The sequence below is a fragment of the Vidua macroura genome, chromosome Z (assembly GCF_024509145.1).
Source record: "Vidua macroura isolate BioBank_ID:100142 chromosome Z, ASM2450914v1, whole genome shotgun sequence".
NCBI classification, from domain to species: Eukaryota; Metazoa; Chordata; class Aves; order Passeriformes; family Viduidae; genus Vidua; species Vidua macroura.
In genome coordinates this window covers 73,286,390-73,295,520 of record NC_071611.1, presented here as the reverse complement: position 1 = coordinate 73,295,520, position 9,131 = coordinate 73,286,390, and positions in this window count along the sequence as shown.

Here is a 9,131-nt window from a genome sequence, read left to right as displayed (position 1 = left end):
GAGGCACTGTGCCTTGCAGATAGCAGCCATGGAGGACTATCAAATTCCTAGGCAAACAGAGTTCTCTTGAATTAGCCCATTTTAATCTGGCCGGAGTTACTTAGAATGCCATTGCTAAGAATGCTGATGATTTCTCCTTCAAAGAGGTGGTTGTAGATGCCAGGAGAAAGGAGGTGCTAAACGATAGGTAACGGCCTGTCCCTCATGTTTCTCTCTTGCCACAGATGACAGAAGCAGCAGCAGTCTCTGCCCCGGCTCCCTCTGCTCCTGGAGAAGAAGCCAAAGAGGAGCAAAAGGAGCAAGACGACCACAAGCCTGCAGCTGTGGTCACAGCAGAGCCTGATGGTTCCAAGAGAGTAAGTGCCAGTTGTGGGTGCTGCTGTCTTTAGTGCAAGGCAGAGCTGCAAGTTTCTGAGCAGCCAGCACTTGCTGTTGCTGGCTGAGGATGCTGAGTGCTGGAATCCCGCAGGACGCGGCCATTTCCTGCAGGCAGGGACAGCTAGAAATTGGCCTTTGGCCTGTCACCTTCAGGCACCCAAGAGTTGGCGGCTGCGGCTCAGCTTCTGCCTGCTTGGCTCAGTGAAGCTCTGTCTCTGGGCTTCTGCAGGGCCGTGGCCAAGGGCACAGGTGCTCATGCTGGAGGTCACGGGGCTTTCTCTAGTTGTTTTCCCTTTGTGAAAGGTGTGTTTGGCTTGTGGAAGTGTTCTGAAGTTTTCTGCAGCAGTTCTTCACTTGTACAGTCTCTTTTGGCTTTTGATAAGCTGCAAGGAGATATTTGCGTTGTCCATGAAGCTGGGGTAGGCCATTCTTGTGGGGTGAGGCCAAAGGAAGCAAGTGCCTCGTAGGGAAGGCTTCTTGCCAGGCAAAAAGCAGAAGGGGCGAGTTTTTGTGGATGCGTTTTGGGATGAAGCCTGCAGCTTTGGAAATGGCATTAGTGCCTCGCGTGGGGGTGAAGCTGCAAGTCCTTGACTGCTGTCTTGTGTTGCTGAGAAGAGGAAGGACATCTTGGAATTGTGGCTGCTGTATTTGAAGTCAAAGGGGCAAGTTTGTGGTGGGGGAGCTGCGTGGGCCCAAAGGACCCAGGGGTGCCGGTCAAGAGCAGCTGAAGGTGGGCCAGCGCGTGGCCAGGGAGCCAAGAAGGCCAAGGGCGTCCTGGCCTGTGTCAGCAAGAGTGGGGCAGCAGGAGCAGGGCAGTGAGCGTCCCCCTGGGCTGGGCAGCGCTGCGGCCACAGCTGGGAGTGCTGTGCCCAGTTGTGGGCCCCTGTGAAGCAGAAAGTCCTTGAGGGGCTGGAGCGTGTGCAGAGGAGGACACGGGAGCTGGGGAAGGCTGTGGAGCGCAAGGCCAAGGAGGAGGTGCTGAGGGAGCTTTAGCCTGGACAACGGGAGGCTCGTCAGGGCCCTTCAGGCACACTTCCATAGATCCATAGAGGACAGCGCTCACCCCAAGGCCTGCTTCCCTGCCAAACATCCCCGCTCTGCATGCAAGGGCTTTAGCCACCTGAGCAGGTGACACTTCCAACTTGTGGTTTCTTGGCTTGCTAGGAGGAGAAGCCCTGCTGATTTTCTCTCTTCCCAGCAAGCAAAGATGCTTCTGCACAAGCTTTCCTGCCCTTTTCCTGCACCAAATGGGATTCTGATCCACTTTTAGTTTTCCATGTCTGCCGCAGCAATAGCAAAGGCCTTGCTGGCTATTTCCTACTTTTCCATTTCACAGCTTTCAAGAGCTAAAAGCTCCCTTGTGCAGAGGCACTGTGCCTTGCAGATAGCAGCCAGGGAGGACTATCAAATTCCTAGGCAAACAGAGTTCTCTTGAATTAGCCCATTTTAATTTGGCCGGAGTGACTTAAAATGCCATTGCTAAGAATGCTGATGATTTCTCCTTCAAAGAGGTGGTTGTAGATGCGAGGAGAAAGGAGGTTCTAAACGATAGGTAACGGCCTGTCCCTCATGTTTCTCTCTTGCCACAGATGACAGAAGCAGCAGCAGTCTCTGCCCCGGTTCCCTCTGCTCCTGGAGAAGAAGCCAAAGAGGAGCAAAAGGAGCAAGACGACCACAAGCCTGCAGCTGTGGTCACAGCAGAGCCTGATGCTTCCAAGAGAGTAAGTGCCAGTTGTGGGTGGTGCTGTCTTTAGTGCAAGGCAGAGCTGCAAGTTTCTGAGCAGCCAGCACTTGCTGTTGCTGGCTGAGGATGCTGAGTGCTGGAATCCCGCAGGACGTGGCCATTTCCTGCAGGCAGGGACAGCTAGAAATTGGCCTTTGGCCTGTCACCTTGAGGCACCCAAGAGCTGGGGGCTGCGGCTCAGCTTCTGCCTGCTTGGCTCAGTGAAGCTCTGTCTCTGGGCTTCTGCAGGGCCGTGGCCAAGGGCACAGGTGCTCGTGCTGGAGGTCACAGGGCTTTCTTTAGTTGTTTTCCCTTTCTGCAAAGGTGTGTTTGGCTTGTGGAAGTGTTCTGCAGTTTTCTGCAGCAGTTCTTCACTTGTACAGTCTCTTTTGGCTTTTGATAAGCTGCAAGGAGATGATTGCGTTGTCCATGAAGCTGGGGTAGGCCATTCTTGTGGGGTGAGGCCAAAGAAAGCAAGTGCCTCGTTGGGAAGGCTTCTTGCCTGACAAAAAGCAGAAGGGGCGAGTTTCTGTGGTTGCGTTTTGGGATGAAGTCTGCAGCTTTGGAAATGGCATTAGTGCCTCGGGTGGGGGTGAAGCTGCAAGTCCTTGACTGCTGTCTTGTGTTGCTGAGCAGAGGAAGGACATCTTGGAATTGTGGCTGCTGTCTTTGAAGTCAAAGGGGCAAGTTTGTGGTGGGGGAGCTGCGTGGGCCCAAAGGACCCAGGGGTGCCGGTCAAGAGCAGCTGAAGGTGGGCCAGCGCGTGGCCAGGGAGCCAGGAAGGCCAAGGGTGTCCTGGCCTGTGTCAGCAAGAGTGGGGCAGCAGGAGCAGGGCAGTGAGCGTCCCCCTGGGCTGGGCAGCGCTGCGGCCACAGCTGGGAGTGCTGTGCCCAGTTGTGGGCCCCTGTGAAGCAGAAAGTCCTTGAGGGGCTGGAGCGTGTGCAGTGGAGGACACGGGAGCTGGGGAAGGCTGTGGAGCGCAAGGCCAAGGAGGAGGTGCTGAGGGAGCTTTAGCCTGGACAACGGGAGGCTCGTCAGGGCCCTTCAGGCACACTTCCATAGATCCATAGAGGACAGCGCTCACCCCAAGGCCTGCTTCCCTGCCAAACATCCCCGCTCTGCATGCAAGGGCTTTAGCCACCTGAGCAGGTGACACTTCCAACTTGTGGTTTCTTGGCTTGCTTGGAGGAGAAGCCCTGCTCATTTTCTCTCTTCCCAGCAAGCAAAGATGCTTCTGCACAAGCTTTCCTGCCCTTTTCCTGCACCGGATGGGATTCTGATCCACTTTTACTTTTCCATGTCTGCCGCAGCAATAGCAAAGGCCTTGCTGGCTATTTCCTACTTTTCCATTTCACAGCTTTCAAGAGCTAAAAGCTCCCTTGTGCAGAGGCACTGTGCCTTGCAGATAGCAGCCATGGAGGACTATCAAATTCCTAGGCAAACAGAGTTCTCTTGAATTAGCCCATTTTAATCTGGCCGGAGTGACTTAGAATGCCATTGCTAAGAATGCTGATGATTTCTCCTTCAAAGAGGTGGTTGTAGATGCGAGGAGAAAGGAGGTTCTAAACGATAGGTAACGGCCTGTCCCTCATGTTTCTCTCTTGCCACAGATGACAGAAGCAGCAGCAGTCTCTGCCCCGGTTCCCTCTGCTCCTGGAGAAGAAGCCAAAGAGGAGCAAAAGGAGCAAGACGACCACAAGCCTGCAGCTGTGGTCACAGCAGAGCCTGATGGTTCCAAGGGAGTAAGTGCCAGTTGTGGGTGCTGCTGTCTTTAGTGCAAGGCAGAGCTGCAAGTTTCTGAGCAGCCAGCACTTGCTGTTGCTGGCTGAGGATGCTGAGTGCTGGAATCCCGCAGGACGCGGCCATTTCCTGCAGGCAGGGACAGCTAGAAATTGGCCCTTGGCCTGTCACCTTGAGGCACCCAAGAGCTGGGGGCTGCGGCTCAGCTTCTGCCTGCTTGGCTCAGTGAAGCTCTGTCTCTGGGCTTCTGCAGGGCCGTGGCCAAGGGCACAGGTGCTCGTGCTGGAGGTCACAGGGCTTTCTTTAGTTGTTTTCCCTTTCTGCAAAGGTGTGTTTGGCTTGTGGAAGTGTTCTGCAGTTTTCTGCAGCAGTTCTTCACTTGTACACTCTCTTTTGGCTTTTGATAAGCTGCAAGGAGATGATTGCGTTGTCCATGAAGCTGGGGTAGGCCATTCTTGTGGGGTGAGGCCAAAGAAAGCAAGTGCCTCGTAGGGAAGGCTTCTTGCTAGGCAAAAAGCAGAAGGGGGAAGTTTCTTTGGTTGCGTTTTGGGATGAAGCCTGCAGCTTTGGAAATGGCATTAGTGGCTCGGGTGGGGGTGAAGCTGCAAGTCCTTGACTGCTGTCTTGTGTTGCTGAGCAGAGGAAGGACATCTTGGAATTGTGGCTGCTGTCTTTGAAGTCAAAGGGGCAAGTTTGTGGTGGGGGAGCTGCGTGGGCCCAAAGGACCCAGGGGTGCCGGTCAAGAGCAGCTGAAGGTGGGCCAGCACATGCCAGGGAGCCAGGAAAGCCAAGGGTGTCCTGGCCTGTGTCAGCAAGAGTGGGGCAGCAGGAGCAGGGCAGGGAGCGTCCCCCTGGGCTGGGCAGCACTGCAGCCACAGCTGGGAGTGCTGTGCCCAGTTGTGGGCCCCTGTGAAGCAGAAAGTCCTTGAGGGGCTGGAACGTGTGCAGAGGAGGACACGGGAGCTGGGGAAGGCTGTGGAGCGCAAGGCCAAGGAGGAGGTGTTGAGGGAGCTTTAGCCTGGACAACGGGAGGCTCATCAGGGCCCTTCAGGCACACTTCCATAGATCCATAGAGGACAGCGCTCACCCCAAGGTCTGCTTCCCTGCCAAACATCCCCGCTCTGCATCCATGTGCTTTAGCCACCTGAGGAGGTGACACTTCCAATTTGTGGTTTCTTGGCTTGCTTGGAGGAGAAGCCCTGCTGATTTTCTCTCTTCCCAGCAAGCAAAGATGCTTCTGCACAAGCTTTCCTGCCCTTTTCCTGCACCAAATGGGATTCTGATCCACTTTTACTTTTCCATGTCTGCCGCAGCAATAGCAAAGGCCTTGCTGGCTATTTCCTACTTTTCCATTTCACAGCTTTCAAGAGCTAAAAGCTCCCTTGTGCAGAGGCACTGTGCCTTGCAGATAGCAGCCAGGGAGGACTATCAAATTCCTAGGCAAACAGAGTTCTCTTGAATTAGCCCATTTTAATTTGGCCGGAGTGACTTAAAATGCCATTGCTAAGAATGCTGATGATTTCTCCTTCAAAGAGGTGGTTGTAGATGCGAGGAGAAAGGAGGTTCTAAACGATAGGTAACGGCCTGTCCCTCATGTTTCTCTCTTGCCACAGATGACAGAAGCAGCAGCAGTCTCTGCCCCGGTTCCCTCTGCTCCTGGAGAAGAAGCCAAAGAGGAGCAAAAGGAGCAAGACGACCACAAGCCTGCAGCTGTGGTCACAGCAGAGCCTGATGCTTCCAAGAGAGTAAGTGCCAGTTGTGGGTGGTGCTGTCTTTAGTGCAAGGCAGAGCTGCAAGTTTCTGAGCAGCCAGCACTTGCTGTTGCTGGCTGAGGATGCTGAGTGCTGGAATCCCGCAGGACGTGGCCATTTCCTGCAGGCAGGGACAGCTAGAAATTGGCCTTTGGCCTGTCACCTTGAGGCACCCAAGAGCTGGGGGCTGCGGCTCAGCTTCTGCCTGCTTGGCTCAGTGAAGCTCTGTCTCTGGGCTTCTGCAGGGCCGTGGCCAAGGGCACAGGTGCTCGTGCTGGAGGTCACAGGGCTTTCTTTAGTTGTTTTCCCTTTCTGCAAAGGTGTGTTTGGCTTGTGGAAGTGTTCTGCAGTTTTCTGCAGCAGTTCTTCACTTGTACACTCTCTTTTGGCTTTTGATAAGCTGCAAGGAGATGATTGCGTTGTCCATGAAGCTGGGGTAGGCCATTCTTGTGGGGTGAGGCCAAAGAAAGCAAGTGCCTCGTTGGGAAGGCTTCTTGCCTGACAAAAAGCAGAAGGGGCGAGTTTCTGTGGTTGCGTTTTGGGATGAAGTCTGCAGCTTTGGAAATGGCATTAGTGCCTCGGGTGGGGGTGAAGCTGCAAGTCCTTGACTGCTGTCTTGTGTTGCTGAGCAGAGGAAGGACATCTTGGAATTGTGGCTGCTGTCTTTGAAGTCAAAGGGGCAAGTTTGTGGTGGGGGAGCTGCGTGGGCCCAAAGGACCCAGGGGTGCCGGTCAAGAGCAGCTGAAGGTGGGCCAGCGCGTGGCCAGGGAGCCAGGAAGGCCAAGGGTGTCCTGGCCTGTGTCAGCAAGAGTGGGGCAGCAGGAGCAGGGCAGGGAGCGTCCCCCTGGGCTGGGCAGCACTGCAGCCACAGCTGGGAGTGCTGTGCCCAGTTGTGGGCCCCTGTGAAGCAGAAAGTCCTTGAGGGGCTGGAGCGTGTGCAGAGGAGGACACGGGAGCTGGGGAAGGCTGTGGAGCGCAAGGCCAAGGAGGAGGTGCTGAGGGAGCTTTAGCCTGGACAACGGGAGGCTCGTCAGGGCCCTTCAGGCACACTTCCATAGATCCATAGAGGACAGCGCTCACCCCAAGGCCTGCTTCCCTGCCAAACATCCCCGCTCTGCATGCAAGGGCTTTAGCCACCTGAGCAGGTGACACTTCCAACTTGTGGTTTCTTGGCTTGCTAGGAGGAGAAGCCCTGCTCATTTTCTCTCTTCCCAGCAAGCAAAGATGCTTCTGCACAAGCTTTCCTGCCCTTTTCCTGCACCAAATGGGATTCTGATCCACTTTTACTTTTCCATGTCTGCCGCAGCAATATCAAAGGCCTTGCTGGCTATTTCCTACTTTTCCATTTCACAGCTTTCAAGAGCTAAAAGCTCCCTTGTGCAGAGGCACTGTGCCTTGCAGATAGCAGCCAGGGAGGACTATCAAATTCCTAGGCAAACAGAGTTCTCTTGAATTAGCCCATTTTAATTTGGCCGGAGTGACTTAAAATGCCATTGCTAAGAATGCTGATGATTTCTCCTTCAAAGAGGTGGTTGTAGATGCGAGGAGAAAGGAGGTTCTAAACGATAGGTAACGGCCTGTCCCTCATGTTTCTCTCTTGCCACAGATGACAGAAGCAGCAGCAGTCTCTGCCCCGGTTCCCTCTGCTCCTGGAGAAGAAGCCAAAGAGGAGCAAAAGGAGCAAGACGACCACAAGCCTGCAGCTGTGGTCACAGCAGAGCCTGATGCTTCCAAGAGAGTAAGTGCCAGTTGTGGGTGGTGCTGTCTTTAGTGCAAGGCAGAGCTGCAAGTTTCTGAGCAGCCAGCACTTGCTGTTGCTGGCTGAGGATGCTGAGTGCTGGAATCCCGCAGGACGTGGCCATTTCCTGCAGGCAGGGACAGCTAGAAATTGGCCTTTGGCCTGTCACCTTGAGGCACCCAAGAGCTGGGGGCTGCGGCTCAGCTTCTGCCTGCTTGGCTCAGTGAAGCTCTGTCTCTGGGCTTCTGCAGGGCCGTGGCCAAGGGCACAGGTGCTCGTGCTGGAGGTCACAGGGCTTTCTTTAGTTGTTTTCCCTTTCTGCAAAGGTGTGTTTGGCTTGTGGAAGTGTTCTGCAGTTTTCTGCAGCAGTTCTTCACTTGTACACTCTCTTTTGGCTTTTGATAAGCTGCAAGGAGATGATTGCGTTGTCCATGAAGCTGGGGTAGGCCATTCTTGTGGGGTGAGGCCAAAGAAAGCAAGTGCCTCGTTGGGAAGGCTTCTTGCCTGACAAAAAGCAGAAGGGGCGAGTTTCTGTGGTTGCGTTTTGGGATGAAGTCTGCAGCTTTGGAAATGGCATTAGTGCCTCGGGTGGGGGTGAAGCTGCAAGTCCTTGACTGCTGTCTTGTGTTGCTGAGCAGAGGAAGGACATCTTGGAATTGTGGCTGCTGTCTTTGAAGTCAAAGGGGCAAGTTTGTGGTGGGGGAGCTGCGTGGGCCCAAAGGACCCAGGGGTGCCGGTCAAGAGCAGCTGAAGGTGGGCCAGCGCGTGGCCAGGGAGCCAGGAAGGCCAAGGGTGTCCTGGCCTGTGTCAGCAAGAGTGGGGCAGCAGGAGCAGGGCAGGGAGCGTCCCCCTGGGCTGGGCAGCACTGCAGCCACAGCTGGGAGTGCTGTGCCCAGTTGTGGGCCCCTGTGAAGCAGAAAGTCCTTGAGGGGCTGGAGCGTGTGCAGAGGAGGACACGGGAGCTGGGGAAGGCTGTGGAGCGCAAGGCCAAGGAGGAGGTGCTGAGGGAGCTTTAGCCTGGACAACGGGAGGCTCGTCAGGGCCCTTCAGGCACACTTCCATAGATCCATAGAGGACAGCGCTCACCCCAAGGCCTGCTTCCCTGCCAAACATCCCCGCTCTGCATGCAAGGGCTTTAGCCACCTGAGCAGGTGACACTTCCAACTTGTGGTTTCTTGGCTTGCTAGGAGGAGAAGCCCTGCTCATTTTCTCTCTTCCCAGCAAGCAAAGATGCTTCTGCACAAGCTTTCCTGCCCTTTTCCTGCACCGAATGGGATTCTGATCCACTTTTACTTTTCCATGTCTGCCGCAGCAATAGCAAAGGCCTTGCTGGCTATTTCCTACTTTTCCATTTCACAGCTTTCAAGAGCTAAAAGCTCCCTTGTGCAGAGGCACTGTGCCTTGCAGATAGCAGCCATGGAGGACTATCAAATTCCTAGGCAAACAGAGTTCTCTTGAATTAGCCCATTTTAATCTGGCCGGAGTGACTTAGAATGCCATTGCTAAGAATGCTGATGATTTCTCCTTCAAAGAGGTGGTTGTAGATGCCAGGAGAAAGGAGGTGCTAAACGATAGGTAACGGCCTGTCCCTCATGTTTCTCTCTTGCCACAGATGACAGAAGCAGCAGCAGTCTCTGCCCCGGCTCCCTCTGCTCCTGGAGAAGAAGCCAAAGAGGAGCAAAAGGAGCAAGACGACCACAAGCCTGCAGCTGTGGTCACAGCAGAGCCTGATGCTTCCAAGAGAGTAAGTGCCAGTTGTGGGTGGTGCTGTCTTTAGTGCAAGGCAGAGTTGCAAGTTTCT